Raw genomic sequence first — 17,254 nt, forward strand, 5'->3', positions numbered from 1 at the left:
AATTAATTTGGAATTAATTTTGGGAGTAAAGGAATTAATTGAAACTACATGGACTAAAGGTGACAATGTTCAAAAGTTGTGCATTGAGCATTCTAGAACCTCCCTTAGAGGTGGGGAACGAAATCTAGAGTGACCTAGGGTTTCCTTGGGCTCTAAGGGTGCCTTGGAAACCTTAGGGAGGAAGTTAAGGGATTAGGGTTATCTAAGATACACCTGCCTTATCCTAAACCTTCCTTATCACCTATATAAACCCCTATAGGGTTGGATTTCGTGGATGGCACTCCAAGAAAGGCTAAGGGACGAAATTCTACTCTACTTCTCTCTCTCTCTCCATAGTAATCCTTGGTTGCTAGGTTTGTTTGTGAGCCATTAGAGGCGCGACACTTGTGGCGCTTGCTACCAAAGTTCAAGATCTTCAAGGATTTGATTGTTATTACAATATAACAATCAAGGTATGTATCCTAACCCTAATTATATGTTAATTTCGAAAATTACATGTGCCTCCTAGGGTTTCTAGTTTTTGTGTTCAATGCTTGTATGTCTAATAGTGAAAACATAGATCCTCAAATCTAGGGTTGCATGCACACATAGGATTGTTTGTTTGTATAAAACCCATCAGTACTATTTTTATGTTGCATGTTACAGAGAGTAAATCATCAATAAAAATCTTTCAAAAATTATTTTGAACTCCTAGCATCATAAAATCAAAGGGACAAAAAGATCTTAACTTAAAAGTAATGAGAAAATGTTATAAAAATTCTCAAACTGACATCAACAATTTTTACCAAAAGCACAAGAACCAAGTTTTTATCTATAATCACTACTAGAAAACAGCCTTTTACGACGCACAATGCATTTCGTAAAACGCTCAGACGAAGCGCAAATGCGTGTCAGGGAAGGCCTTGTCATAAAGAGAGACGACACGCTTTTGTGCTTCGTCTATTTACGACGCGCATTTACGACACGCAGTAACGACACGCAATGCATATCAAGGAAGGACCTGTCATAAAGGAAGACGAAACGCATTTACGTGTCATAATCTTACGACACACGTTTAGGACACGCATTGTGTATCATTAAAGCCCCTGTCATAAATGAAGATGACACGTATTTGCGTGTCACAATTTTAAATGTTTTATATATATATATATATATATATATATATATATATATATATATATATATATATATATATATGATAAAGTTACTAATTTTCAAATTAAACAATAGATTGAAATTATCATAACAAAATAAAATACCATACGTAAGAATGATAATTCATTTCAAAAAAATATTACATGTCAAACAAGTTACCTAACATTACATGTCAAACAATACTACATGTCAACACTAATAACGCTTCAAAACATGCTTTTTCCTACATTTGGAACACCCACTATTCCTCTATCAGTAACCAACTTTAGGTCCAATTCCAACCACCTATAAAAGAACAACATTTTAAAAGAACAACATTAGGAGATCAACATTTGCTTTATTTGATGATTCGAAATTAGCTGCCCTTGGATCTATTCCTGTTAATATATATATATATATATATATATATATATATATATATATATATATATATATATATATATATATATATATATATATATATATAAAAAACTTATGTGAAGGCAAATTGAGTTAACTTACCAGCATGAATATGTATGTTAATATGTTTTGGAATACTTCCAATTCTAATAGGACTATATGCCCCAGGATGTGCATTTGCATGACTATCAAAACAAGAATTGGTTTGTAGAGGAGAGGACTGCTAGGAGATTGTGGATTCATTATTCATTAAAGAAACAATCATATTGTTACCTTCTCCACTTAACCTCTTTAATTAAAAAGATTCTTTTTTTAAATCCACAAACAACATATAATAAGTTAGTTGCAATCATTGAAAAAAGAATAACAGAACTTGTGAATGATGATCCGAATTGCATATTATAAGCAGTTTTGCTCCACCTATGAAGTCCAACATCTCTTCAACTTTGCTTGCATGCTCTAAACAAAATATTCTAGGTCTTGAATACCCATTACTCATGTTATATCCATTGTTAACCTTCACTTTAGATGAACATGTTGAAGCTTCAAGAGACTCATCCTTGGCATCATCCTTCATTGGCATGTTATCAAACAACACTTTTGGTGATGATTGTATAACAGACATGAAAGGATAACCAAGAACACCACAAGCTACACATGGTAATGTCCCTGAATCAATTTGAAAATCACTTGACATGTCCTCATTCTATACATGAACAAGTGTTTCATTGTCTTTTTCAACATGAAAGTTTTTAGTTTGTGGATTGATGATTGTACTATTATTAATGACAGATGGCATGAGGGATTCAAGATCCCATACGACTACATGATAAGAGGAAGATCTATTAAGAATACAGGTTAACAGTTTGTATTCTTTGAGGATATCTTCAATGAATTCCTTCTTCACCAACAGCTCACGTTCTTCTTTCTAACGATCTTTTAAACGAGAGCTTCGTATCCTGGTAACAAGGACATAGGCACCCTGCCATTAAAATACATTTAAAGAATATTACCAATTTACCCTTCCTGATATATTTGAAATAACTCTTTCTAGCTTCATATGTCAAAAGACTTATAAAGATTTGTAGCTGACCTTGGAATAAATGACATGGTAAGCAGGTAAAGCAACTGCTGATGTGAAAGCATAGGAAGAAAATTCATGCAACTCTGTGCACTGCAGCCTCTTTAGCTACTGAAAGCGACTTTGGGGTTCCAAAATTATCAGTTTCCCACAATAAAACCTTTAAATACAGTGATTTGATATTAAAGTCTATAAATGTATAAATATATCAAACCACAAATCTACAAAAAATTGGGTGTCAACCTAAATTTCCACCTCTTGCTAGTTTCTACTTTATTCTTTTCTTCCTCCTCCAATTTCATTAGTTTCTGCAACAAACTGGATATTCATGAACACTTGAGTAAAGTGGGTAAAAATCAGAAAGCAGAAGGACCAATTTTGTAATTTATATAAATGAAAAAAAGTAGAAAGAACCGATTTTGTAATTTAATCTTTATGATTGAATTCATTGAGATTCAAATTCCTTAGCATTTCATCCAGATACTCTTTCTTTCTCATGTAGCACCCTTGTTTCCAAAGTAGACTTTAAAAGCTTGTTCAGTAGACTTTTCTTTCTGGAAACCTGTAACTCAACTCTATTATGTCTGTTTCTTTTCTATATTGAATAAACAGTCTCAAAGAGACTAAAATGACCATTTTACCCTTACATCCCAAAAAAATTCATGATTTTCAACAATTTTTTAGCTATTGGTGATGTTTTTCTTCTAGCCTACGGATATCTATGCTGACATCTTCATCTCCAGTCTGTACTAAATCCTGTTGAAGTGAAAAAAATTCTAGGTAAATAAATTAATTCAAGATAGAAAATGCATTTGAATAAGAGAAAAGACGCATACCACTGGTGATGGGTAGAGTACAAGACTAAATCTCCATGAGAAGTCTTTCATCCATGGACATGTTGGCATTACATCATATTTTCATCCTCTCGTGTAATTTCGTGTAATTCATGTTGGGCATCCAGCCTGGCACTGACATTTGGGGCACGACGGTGGTATGAACCTCTCAAAGCAGTGGCCTGAGAATGCGGGTGTCAACATCAAAAGTGAAACCGACAACTCTAGGAAATGCAGTTAGGGTTTTGAATGCTTCAGCAAAGTAGGTGGCAACAATAACATTAAGACCAAAGCAGGCTGATTCTAGCTCAGAGTAGGCCTTGGTGAAAGCTTCCCATTAGTACCCCTCAAGATCTTTCACAAGGGTAGCCTCGTCAACGTGGATCCATATAACACCTGCTTCCTTTAACTCATCAATCATTTCCCTGCAGGGGTAATTCTTGTTGTAATGAAACTAGGATTCTACTTTATTGTAAAGAACATGAAAATGATTAGGAAAAAGAAGCATACTTGTAGATTGGAAGGATTTTATCAAGAAGAGACAGAAGATCAAAAGTTTTCTCGACACCCTTTGTAGCTTTCAACTCCAAGCTGCATTACAAACAACCAACCAACATATTAACAAAAAAAAGGTTACTAAATCCTATTTATAACAATCCGGAAAGAGCATATCAAGAACACATACAGCCTTAGCCTCCTTGTATTCGGTCACAACCTTGTGAGAAGCATAAGAGAACTGCACATCAGGGACCAACTCTGGGACAATAAAAGGTTTTGAACTGCACCCCGAAAGATCCCTTTATCACAAAATCAAAACCATGTTGTCTCTAACTTTTCCCACTCTTTAGTAACAATGTAAGCATCAAGTGTAAAAGTTAATACAAAAGCTGTAAATCATGAAATGCTCATAAAAAATCTAAATCTCTTCAAAGATACCTCATCTGTAGCAACTCCAACCCCAACTGTCTCTAACTTTTCCCACTCTTTTGTAACATATGGAAAATAGGATTCATATATTGTAGAAAATTGACCAAGATCTGAAGCAATATCAAAGAAAATGAAGTAATCAAAATGTGCACATGTACACATGGCAGTTTAGCAAGGATAAAACTAGAATAGACAAACATACATTTTTGTATCTTTATTAGTGAATGCAGCAAAATCAAGAAAAATAAGTTCTTTGACAACTCCAAATCATGGCAGTATCCAACAAACCACTACACAGATTCATTGGCTAGCAAGTTTCTGGTAAAGAGGGTATTTTAACTGTTTAACATGCTGATATCAGTTGCTAAAGTTGTATCATTTGATGCCTCTACAAGAAAAAATAAATTTGACTATAATGAATGCTTAAACTTAGACCAAAAGCTATGTCAACTATCAAATACAAGTATAGAGAAAACTTACTAGATACTAATATACTAATACACCTTTTAAACACCCTTTGAAGACCATCAAGAAGATATGTACTTTTTATAAACTCAGACAGTCTTCTCATACTTAATGCTACCTGAACCACACTTAGGTCATCATCGTACAGCCATCGCAAGAGAGCATCATTTATAGTTTGAGCTTCTAGAACATCCATAGAAGAGATATTAGAACAAAAGCACAAGGAATTATTTACGTAAATGTTGACTGAATTATTGATCTAAAATTGCATCACATTAACATATCACCTGTGAATTAGCAGACTTATCTCCAATCGTGGGGTCCACATCCAAACTCATAACAGTAGCACGTCCCGAGCGATGACAAAAGTTCAGCTACTCAGGAAGATGCTAAGACCGGAGAAGAACTCTTTTATGAAGTTTAGCATCACGAGCGATTTTCAAAAAAGGGGCGGGTGTTTAAGCCCTTTAGGGTTTATGAGATGGCGCAGGTGTTTCATTCCTTTAGGGTTTATGTTTTTCCTGTGTACAAAAGATTTTGCAAGAAAGGCGAGGCGAGTGATCGAAATCCTCAACCTCTGTGCACACAGGAGGTTCATCCGACTCCAATGTATTAGCGACCGATTGTTATTACGATTTAAGTGAGATATGCGAAACCATGGGAGATCTTTATGAAATCGCAGGTTGGGTTTTATGTTAGAGAGAGAGAGAGAGAGAGAGAGAGAGAGAGAGAAAGGAAGACGAAGACCCTAGGTTTTGGGATTTCATGTTTTATTAAAAAAAATATAAAGCGACAGTGTTATATGACGCACATTTTCTGATGGGCGTCTTCCGTATTTCTTATTTTTTTTCTTTTCTGACATAAATTTCAGGGCATGCACAAATGCATGTCGTCTGTCCTTCAAATTTTAGAAGAGATGACATTACTTTTAGGGCGCACGCTTTTGCGCATCGTAAATTATTGAGTGTCATTGTTTGCGTGTAATTAAATAGTTGTTTTCTAGTAGTGAATCTATTGTGCCTTTAGGCATGTTTTGGACATCCAAAATGAGAACACGATTTTTCACACTTACTAAATTGTATGAAGATGCGTTCTAGGAATTTTCAGCCCCATGTAGACTTTTTTTTTATTTTAATAAATAGAGTGTTAAAGAATATAAAATACTTACGCTAGTCGATAAATTCTGGAAAAACTTCATAAATGACCTACACTGTAAATATATTATATAAATGGATTTTGAGTTTTATTGGTATTAAGCACAAGTAAAAACGGATTTTGAGTTTTAAAAATCACAATTACTATTTTTCAAATCTACTATATATTATATAACCTTAAAAAAATTTAAGAATTTTGCAAAACGTTTTGCTATTTTTCCAAGATTTAATTATCTTAGGACATCTTTTAATATATTATAGTTACAAATAAAAATTATGAGGATTTATCTTAACTTTTTACTATTTATTTCTATTTTATTTGTAGTAAACACGCTTAACTTTTAAAAATTGGGCTTTACTATTCACAAATGACTTTAGATATTTTTCCTAGATTATGAACACTGTACAACAGTCAAACAAAATTTTTAAGAGTTTTTCATAACCATTTACTATTTTTTCCATGATTTTATGATGTCTTTAAGTCATAAATAATGAGAAAATAGTTAAGATATCTAAAAATCTTGAAAAGTTACAAACAAGTTCTTAGTTGTAGTAGAAACAAAAAAATAAAGTTTGGAAATTTTTAAAACTGATTTGATTGAGTTTTTGGATTTTTTTTTAGTTTCAAAAACTCTTCCAAAAGTGCTAAAATACATTTCTAACAATAACACTAAATGAGATTTTCCAATATTTGCATTATTCTATTGTAGAAATTAAGTATATTACTATTATATTTCAAATAGAGACTCGTTAGTGTAAAACATCGTTGTAAGAATTGATAGTAGTACGGGTGACGTGTGGTTGAAGCACCATTTGTATCATCTTAAAAACATTATGAGTATTCACTCCCTTATTTTTTATAATTAAATGTTTTAGGATGAATAAGCATATCGATTATTTAATTATGTTCGTTGTAATTTCGGGGGCGGGGACGGGGGCGGGGGAAAAGGTTAACCCCCGTTGTAATTTCGGGGGCGGGGGCGGGGGTAGGCAATCCCGCCCCGAAACCCCCATGGGGTCCTCGTTAATAAATTACACATATATTTGAATATTGTAAGGTCCAAAATCGGATCTTACCAGTGATCAAAAGCACACAACAATCACACAAAACGAAACAATAAGCAAAGATGTATCAAACCATGCTTGCATACGTTTTATAACCTTAAACGTCTGATACAACTTGGTGGGAACCGCAAAATACTAAAGGCATCAACAACCAATACGTCTGACACAACCCTATATATATATAGACACCCGAGACCGTGACGAGTTTACGGCCGTAAGGTGTTTACGGCCGTAAACTCTATTACAACCGCAAACTAATTATACACACACCCCTATCATTAACTGCTAAACCTAGACCAAACCATTATTCTAAGCCCTTCAATCTCCCCCTTGGTTTGGACTAGCCCAAGGTCATCCTTTGTTAACTATCATAACATCCATTTGCCCCATGTCTCCGTTCCACATGCGCTTGTTCAGAATTTCAGCTACCATTGTCGTATACACTTTTGCACCGTCTTCATAGATATCTTCAACAACCTTGATTTGAAAGTTGCTGAGATAATGAATATCCCACTTCCGGAATTGCAGCAAGTCTCTTCGATCATAGAGTCTGATGCATCCATTTTTGAACTTAAGGACTGCACCAGAAGTAATTTCGTCAAAGACCCAGCACTCCAATGAACCAAGAGACCCATCCTGATAAACTTGAAGCACCGGAAACTGTTTAACCTGTTTTGTCACGGGCCACATTACCACTTGCAATGGTTTGTCGGTAGAGTGATCAATAACATCTGGATGTTCAAAAATCACAGATTCTGCAGTCGGCATAGAAGGAAACCCCTTTTTGACTTGATCATCAAGGAAATACTTGAATTGAGTTACATGTGGATTGTTCATTAGATTGATGAAGAGAGCTCGAGACAGCTCTGTCAAATCAATCCTCGTGAATGAGCTAAAATCATGACTATTTTTGTACAACTCAGAATTACCACTTTTTCGTATCACAATCCACATCTTAAGGGGATCATGAAACCCCCACGAAGCAACTCCCGATCGATCTCCAAAAGTATCTCGGAACCGAACCACTTCAAGATCTGTCATTGTGATTAATGGTTCATCCCAAGAAGCATTTAGGTTAGAGTTCCTCTTGAGCAGTATTTTTCCTTTTACCTGATAACTACCCAGTATTTTGGAACTTCCAACAGAATTAAAAATTAAAAAAAACTTTGAGGATTATTTAGAAATAATTTCGAAAAATAAAATTAAAAATAAAAATAAAACTAATAAAAACTAAAAAATTTAATTGTTGAAAAATTAAAATGAAGTAAAAACTAAGACAGTAAAAATAATAAAAATAAAAGTAAAAATAAAAAATAAAAAATAAAATTAAAATAAAATTAAAATTATAAAAGTGAAAATAAAATTCAAATTAAAATAATTTGACAAACCAAAACTTAACCACTATAACTCCTTTTGTGATGCTGGGATCAAAGTTGTTGGACAACCTTATTCCACTTGTCGGTACCCTTATCTTCACATCTTTGTCTGATCGATTGTCAGTATTGTGGTCCACTTAAACACAAAAAATTTGTGACAGTTTTGGACATTCTACCAATGACATGATTCAGGCATATATCTAATTGTAAATTTCTGTCATTATGATAACTCCTAAATCTTAAATAAATTTACCTTATGACCATTTAACTGACTACAACCAGGGATATTGTTGTCCACCTAAATCGAGCAGCGAGATCTATAGATAATTTGTATGAGTTCAATTTCAAGTGTACTGGAACGTGTTTCCCGCTTCCAGATATGCCCCAGCCATCAAGAACTTCCAGAGTACTCCTTACATCGGGTGAGCAGACAACCATTCAGAGAGAGAATAGATTCAAAATTCTATTACTTATTACTTCAGAGGGATTGAGAAGAAGAAGGTTGCATATGCTGTGTACCAGGTTGGATTAGAAGTCACGCAAAGGAGACAGCATATGGCTAACAAATAGAGTTGCATATGTTGTGTACCAGGTCGGATTTGAGGTCACGCAAAGGAGACAACATATGACTAACAGATAGGAAGAAAGAAAACAATTTTCTACAGACCTAATTTATCGGAATTTACCAGTCGCCCCATCCAACCGGAATTAAGGACAGAATCCGCACATCGAATAAAAGTAAATCCACAGTTCTAGATACGAGTTATTTAATGTGACCGATAGATTCCTATGTATATCTCCCTGCTCAACCTATCCGAGCGTCGTGACATCAGGTTAAACGGATCTAACTAGGTCAAGGTTTGTCAAGTCCTTAAAATTCATTAGGTTCAACTTTTTCTAGTCAAGTCCATTTAAAATCTTTCGTGCCTACCAGCACATCAAGCACAGAGTGTAGACGATTCAACTTAGGTACGTTACGCCGATTCAGATTGCCCGTTATCACTTGTTAATTTCATTTCCCATCATAATACCCACAAGCGAAATTGTTTTTGGATTTTCTGATTTTTGTTGTTTTCTGATTTTTATATTTCTCCCCCTAAATTTGTGCATGGATGAGAATAAAAGTAAAATGAAAAACGATGCGCAAATTTAATCTAACCTAAAAGAACAAACAATTTTTATCTAGCCTAAAAAACAGGAAACCAAAAGAAAATAAAAAATAGAAGAAAGTTCTTAACAAAATTAAAAAAAATTGAAAACAAATTTGAGAAAAAAATAAAATAAATAAATAATAATTAAAAAAACTTAATCCTCAAAACGTATCATTTTTAGAAATCCGACAAGCACATCGAAGCGAGCTTTGTTAAATGGCTTTGTGAACAAGTCTGCCACATTATTATCAGTGTGGACCTGTTCTAGCCGGATTAATGATCGTTCAAAACAGTCTCTAATAAAGTGAATTTTAATGTCGATGTGCTTGGTTTTAGAGTGTTGGACTGGGTTTTTAGCAATTTGAATTGCCGCTTCATTATCACAATAGATGGGGGTTTCAAAATAATTCAAACAGTAATCCAACAACTGATGTTGGATCAAGATAACCTGAGAGCAGCAAGCTGAGGTAGCAACGTATTCCGCCTCTGCTGTGGAAGTCGAGACAGTGTGTTGCTTCTTGCATTGCCACGAAACTAGCCGGTCACCTAGGTACTAACATCCTCCTGAGGTTGATTTCCTGTCAAGCTCACAGCCTCCATAATTACTGTCAGTAAAAGCATAAAGATCAAATTCAGAATTTTTCGGATACCAAAGACCCAATTTAGGGCTTCCTTTGATATACCAAAAAATTCATTTGACAACAATAAGATGAGAGAGTTTAGGATTAGCCTGATAGCGTGCGCATCGACAAACCGCAAACATAATGTCAGGTCGGCTTGCAGTAAGATACATTAGCGATCCGATCATTGATCTATAATGAGTTTAATCTACGGATTCGCCTTTATGATCTGGAGTCAAAAGAGGTCGTTCAGCCATCGGTGTTGACGCAGATTTAGCATCGTGAAACTTGAACTTCTCAAGAATATCTTCCACATACTTGGCTTAATGTAGCTGGATTCCGGTTGAATTTTGTTTAACCTGAAGCCCCAAAAACATGGTCATTTCTCCCAACAAACTCATTTCGAATCGTTTCTTCATTACACCCTCGAACTCCTTGCAAAGTTGCTGACTGGTTGATCCAAATATAATATCATCGACATATATTTTTACGAGTATCTGGTCCTTATCGACGTGCTTTATGAACAAAGTTTGATCGATAGTTCCACGAGAGTAACCATGTTCGAGCAAATGCTTTGTTAGTGTCGCATACCACGCTCTAGGAGCATGATGTAACCCATACAATGCCTTGTCCAATTTGTAGACATGATTAGGATACTTCAAGTCAACAAACCCAGGGGGTTAATCAACGTAGATTTCTTCCTTCACTTTGCCATACAAAAAGGAGGTCTTGACGTCCATTTGATAAACGGTAAAGTTCATGTAAGAGGCATACACTAGGAAGATACGGATAGCCTCCAGGCGAGCTACTGGAGCATAAACTTCAGTGTAATCAAGACCCTCGACTTGTCGAAACCCACGAACTACCAATCGAGCTTTGTTTCGCACAATGACCCCTGAATCATCCTGCTTGTTGCGATAAACCCATCGGGTGTCAAGAGACTTCTTGCCCTTCGGTAATTCAACTAACTTCCAAACACCAAGTTTTTCAAATTGGTGGAATTCCTCATGCATTGCATCCACCCAGCTAGGTTCATTTAGAGCCATTTCTACATTCTTGGGCTCGATTTGAGAAATAAAGCAAGAGTACAGACATGTATTCACGTCTCCACTCAGACTTCTGGTTTTAACACCATCACCTAGCTGACCAATGACATTTTCGATCGGATGATCGCGTTGAACCCTTGAAGGTATTTCTTGGCTGATGTCATTTAGAGAGACATGAAGAGTGTGAATATTGATACCTCCTTCATTTGGTGGTTGAGCAGTGCCAGATGGTTCTGCAACAAACTCATATGCGATAAGATCAGGAAAGAACTCTTTCTCCATTGACATATGAGGTGTAGTATCAGCATCAGGAGAATCAGATTGGACTGAAGATTGAGGACTATCATAATGTATAGTTGACCCCCTTTGAGGTGTGGCTGAGGACTCTCCCAAAGATGTTGCAGAAGACTCCCCCTCTGGTTCAGCGGAGGACTCCCCCTCAAACATAGCATGGTATCCTCCCTTCTGTGAACCAGAGGACTCCCCCTCAAGTGAAATTTTAGACTTCCCCTTCAATGAAGTAGAGGATGTGTATAGAGGCTTGTACACAACTTCTTCATCTTCATCTTCAGAAACACTCTTCCAATACGAATCAAGTCTAGATAGATCACTTGAAGACACATTTAAGAATTTGAAAAGCGACGTGTAATCAAACAACCAATCCGGACCCAGTCTAGCGTCTGTCTCATTTTCTTCCAACCAACGCACATCATAGGATTCCACAATCTGTTTGGTTTTCTTATTGTAGACTTTATAGGCAGTGCGAGCAGCATACCATACAAAATAGCAGTCATCGGCCTTGGCGTTAAACTTCGGGTTGGCATCTAAGTGAAAGAGGGTGCAAGGACAGCCAAATACATGGAAATGACTGACTGATGGCTTGTGTCCATAGTAGATTTCATACGGAGTTTTCATCTGAGCTTTGTTGATTAGTACTCGATTCTGAACATAACAGGCAGTGTTTATCGCCTCAGCCCAGAAGAAAACTGGCAGCTTTGAATCACACAGCATTGTTCTTGCAGCGTCTTTTAGCGTTCTGTTCCGTCTTTCATCAACACCATTTTGTTGAGGTGTATGGGCCAAACTAAATTGACGCAAAATACCCCTTTCTGCGCAGAAATGATCGAGAACAGAATTCTTAAACTCTGTTCCGTTATCGGTACGAAGCGCCTTCACCCGATTGTTGGTCTGGTTCTCAACTAATACTATGAACTTCTTGATCAATTCAGAAACGCCAGCTTTTTTGGATAGAAAGAAGACCCACGTAAATCGAGAGAAATCATCAATCACAACCAGACAGTAAGAGCTTCTGTTTATGCTGAGAACATTTACTAGACCAAACAAATCCATATGAAGTAATTGAAGAACGTGGCTAATTGAATTGACCTGTTTTGGCAAGTGCGGCTTTCTATGATGCTTTCCTTGAGCACACGACACACATTTCTCAAACGTAATGAAGTCCTTGACGGGCAACCCACGGACCATCTCATTCTTCGCAAGACGATTTAGATTCTTGGCATTATCATGACCTAATCTTCGGTTCCACAACATGGCAGTTTGCTCGGAGACCTTGGAGAAACGACATGTAACTTGTTCTGGAAGATTGCTATTCATATCAATGATATAGGCGTTCCCATCCCTTTTTGATTTTACGAGAATCCATTCTTCTGGGATGATAAATTCTGGCTTTAGAATCATACATTCCTTGTCAGTGAAATGCGTAGAATAGCCCTTGTCACAGATATGAGAAACGCTTAACAGACTATGTTTCAACTCGGGAGCAAAATTCACATTTTTGAAACTTAAAACTCCATTTGAGACGGTTCCTCTTTGAGTGATCTTACCACCATCTCCACCCACAAAAGAGATATATCCCCCATTAAATGATTGAATGTTGTGCAGTTGGGTGATATCTCTCGTCATATGCCAGGAACAGCCGCTGTCGACGAACCAGGGTCTGACGACATTTCCCCTCAACTGTCCCTACAAAATGTGCAGGTTTAATTAGATTTGGGCACCCAAGTCATTACCTTCCTAGGTAATCCCGATGCCTTTTTAGATTTGTCACATTTAGATTTTCTGAGGACACAAATGATGTATTGAGACCAGGTTTGGGCAGCCATTTATAATATAGTTTTCTAAATGTCCCAGTTGATTTAGTCATGGAGTGTTTGTCAGTCTGCATAAAGCATGTGTGACTTCTACCAGAGTTGGTTGAAGATCCACCGTTGCTTCGTGAGGAGCTTGACCTTGGCTTGGTTGTGCTCATTTTTGGCAGACTGCCTGGGACATGGTGATTAAAAACCCTTTTATGTCTTTGAAAAACAGCCCATTTTCTATTCCGTTCATCTGCCCAATCATCATTTCGAGAACGACTTCTAGAGGAGTTTCTATTTAAAGACCTTCCTCTGAACTCGTTCTCTCCTCTTGGAAGATTATAACTCACAAACATATGATTTTGACAATTTCTAGCAATATGACCACTAATACCGCAATTAAAACAAATCTGCTTATTATTGTTATAGCTTGCACTACATTGATCAGATTTGTTTTCCCTACCTGCACCCTTGCTTTTCTCACAAGAACAAGCAACATTATTAGGTTGTGAGGCAAGTGAGGGTGCGTTGGATGGGGAGGGTTGTGAGACTAGTGGTGTTTCAACATCTTTATCACAAACATTAAAATTGTCAACCACAATGTTCAAACCAGACTTTTTCAAAACATTCAAACTAGTATTAGAAGTCATAAAAACACCATCACAAAAAACATTGTCTTTAGAAATATCAGAAAACGTATTGTCTTTATTAAAAACTAAAGCTTCAGGTTTAGACTCGATTTTATTTTCAGAAACACATCCTTCAACTTCGTGCTTTGACTGATTCAAGGATTGATCTGCAGGAGAAGTAGAAATGTTAGTACTTTCAACATTAATAAATCCTCCCGAAATAAAACCAGAGGGCTTTCCATAAACCATAAATGATTCATTGGCAATCTCTTCTTTGGACAAAGGCTTGGGCACATATGAATGATTGAAGGGAGGGGGTACATGATTATACCCTAGACCTTTTGATTGATTCCTTTTAAACTGCATACTTTGGTCTATCATATTTGCAACCACCTCACTTGAGAAGTCATATTTTCTAACATCAAGTTTGGCGGTTTCAAACTTTCCTTTCAAAGATTCAACTTCAGCCACTAGCTCAACATTTTGTTTGACTACATAATCATAGTTTTCACATTTGTTACTGTAGTCTTCCTAGAGTCTCCTAAAGTCCTTAATTTTCGATTCCAATTGAGCTTTGAGTGGTTTTTGTCCTTTTCGAAGTTGGTACCCTTCATATCTAAGGTCTTCTACGTCTCTTATCAATTTTTCATTAAGTTCACAAAGAATCCTAAGATTTTCTACTTCATTGCCTAATGTCTCAATTTTGTCATGTAAAATTTTGACATAATCAATACAAGCCTGAGAGCATGATGGGAGACTTACCTTGGATGAATTAGGTTCATGAGAAGAGGATACCATCAAAGCAAACTGTAGCTTCATCACACTGTCTTCAGCTGCTACAATCCCTGCTGGAGCATCATCCCTTACCTGTGCCAGGTGAGCATTTTCTGGTCCAGATAAGTTGAGAGCTTGTATCTGATCCTCCCAATCAAAAGATTGCGCAACCATAGCCTTGTCATTGTTTGCTTGACCACTGCTTCGGCTGTTACCAACTGCAACCATTGTCCTATCATTATTAACTCTTCTATCAGGATGTGGGCAATCACGAGCAAAATGCCCTGACTCGTGGCAATTGAAACACCGAAGCTTTCCCTTGTTAAATCCAACTTTCTTATCAGCACTCATTCCCCAGTTATTCTTCCCTGTCTTTTTGGCAAATTGTTTTGCCCTAAAGACTGCCATGGCAATTTGCCACGTGATACCCATCTCCTCAACGTCCTCAGGATAAATTTGATCAAGATCTGCAAATGACAATTGAGGTGGAAGCTCCCCGGCTACGAGTGCATTGTAGCAATTAACTAGCCCTGCTGCAAAAACAAGGTTTTCATCACCCTCCTTTCCTTTTGAAGAAGTGGCTACATTTGAAGATACAGTAGTTTGAGTAGACACGAATGATTGATTTTGTGGGTAGGGCATGACTGATGCAGAGGAAGCCGATGGATGGGAGAGTGTCTGAGCTTGAGGAGAAGCATTGAGAGATAAACGTGCAGAAGAATAGGAGAAGGAGGAAAGAGCATTGTTACTTGAAATGCCAAGATTGGCAGCTAAGTAAGAGTTCACATGATTGATCTCTCGCTGCTTGTCATTAATATCACATGCTTTGATGACAGTCATCACTTTAGCTAGAGAAAGGCGATTGAGATCCTTAATCTTCTTAATCACTGCTACATTCATGTCCCAAGATTTTGGGAGGGCATTTAGCAGCTTCTTATTTATTTCCGACTTTGTATAGAAGATCCCTGCCACAATCATTTCCGTATTAAGAGTTGTGAACCGCTGCAGTTGAGCCTCAAGAGTCTCTCCAGGCACATAGTTAAACATGTTGAATCGTTGCCTCAGCATATCTTGGCGACTCTCTCGCATGTCTTCATTTCCCTCATATACCTCAATAAGGGCTTCCCACAGTGATTTAGCAGAAGTATACTCTCTGAACCCTTGAACAATGTCTGGTGATAGGGCCATAGTCAAAATGGCCAATGCCTTTTCCTGTTCTTCTACACTCTCAAAATCTTCATCAGTGTAGTTCTCAATTTTCTTGTCAACCACCTGCCCCCCAACTGTAGTGGTGATTCTGACTGGATCCTTTATGACACATTTCCAAATCTTGAAGTCCTTCATCTTTATGTATTTTTCAATTCTATATTTCCACTCAGGGAACCCATCAGCAGACATAAGCCTTGGAATTCGCGTGGTGGTGCCCATGACATCATCGAGTTCTTGAAAATGGTTTTGATTTTGTGATTCCATTTTTATTTAAGTTAAAATTAATTAAGATTTAAAGGTGAATTAAAATTAACTGTTAAAAGAAATTTAATTTACTGCTGAAAAATAGTTTACTGCCAGAAATCGTTTGCGGCCGTAAACCTAATGATTTTTCGTTTCAAAAACTTTAACAGTAATTCAAGAAATTAATTTATTTTACTTTCAATTAATTTATTTTACTTTCAATAATTCAATGTGGTTAAAATACGGTCTTCAAGATTAACCGACTTGCACCAAAATAAGGTTTACGGCCCAAGAATCTAGTCTTCACGGTTGATGAATTTGACTGGTTTGCGGCCGTAAACTCAGTGTTTATGGCCGTAAGCTTGGACCGAGAACACAAAATCTTCGATTTTTGGATGAAACAATAAATCCCCTTTTCTGAAACGCGCGAACTAGCACCAAATAAACGACTGTAGAATGCCTTTGACGTCAGTCTTGCTCTGATACCAATTGTAAGGTCCAAAATCGGATCTTACCAGTGATCAAAAGCACACAACAATCACACAAAACGAAACAATAAGCAAAGATGTATCAAACCAAGCTTGCATACGTTTTATAACCTTAAACGTCTGATACAACTTGGTGGGAACCGCAAAATACTAAAAGCATCAACAACCAATACGTCTGACACAACACTATATATATAGATACCCGAGACCGTGAGGAGTTTACGGCCGTAAGGTGTTTACGGCCGTAAACTCTATTACAACCGCAAACTAATTACACATACACTCGTATCATTAACTGCTAAACCTAGACCAAACCATTATTCTAAGCCCTTCAAATATATTAATTATATAAATACAATAAACAATAACATGATTTTGAGCTTCCAAAATTCATCAAAAAACATATTTTTAAGTTGTTAGTATAATGTTTTTAAGATGCCATAACGTTTTTTATTTTTAACATGTAAGATTTTGCTATAAATAATTATTTGTTACTTAAATAAATAGCTTCTTTTAACCTAACTAATAACTTCTTTTAACCCA

The sequence above is a fragment of the Lactuca serriola genome, chromosome 3 (genome assembly GCF_051521515.1).
Source record: "Lactuca serriola cultivar US96UC23 chromosome 3, Lser_US96UC23_V15, whole genome shotgun sequence".
NCBI lineage: Eukaryota > Viridiplantae > Streptophyta > Magnoliopsida > Asterales > Asteraceae > Lactuca > Lactuca serriola.